Source organism: Morone saxatilis, unplaced genomic scaffold (genome assembly GCF_004916995.1).
Source record: "Morone saxatilis isolate NCDOM2014 unplaced genomic scaffold, NCSU_SB_2.0 Contig14, whole genome shotgun sequence".
Lineage (NCBI taxonomy): Eukaryota > Metazoa > Chordata > Actinopteri > Moronidae > Morone > Morone saxatilis.
In genome coordinates this window covers 8,535,901-8,536,148 of record NW_023339696.1, presented here as the reverse complement: position 1 = coordinate 8,536,148, position 248 = coordinate 8,535,901, and positions in this window count along the sequence as shown.

Sequence of the window (248 nt, the reverse complement as noted above, 5' to 3'; positions counted from 1 at the left end):
CCCCCCCTTTCCCCTTATGACCAGTGCGTTACTAAGACCTGTGAGACTTTGACCATTTCTATCAGCACGCTGGTAGTGCTGGCCTCAGCCTCTCACCTACAGGTCCTGACTGAGATTAAATGACATTTATAATCATGCTAGTCTTGTGGTGGAGACTTCAAACACGTGGTAACACGTAGTGTTAAAACAGGCACTTTTAATGTTGACATTGTCACCGAGCACTTACTAAAAAAGCCCATTTGAATGGG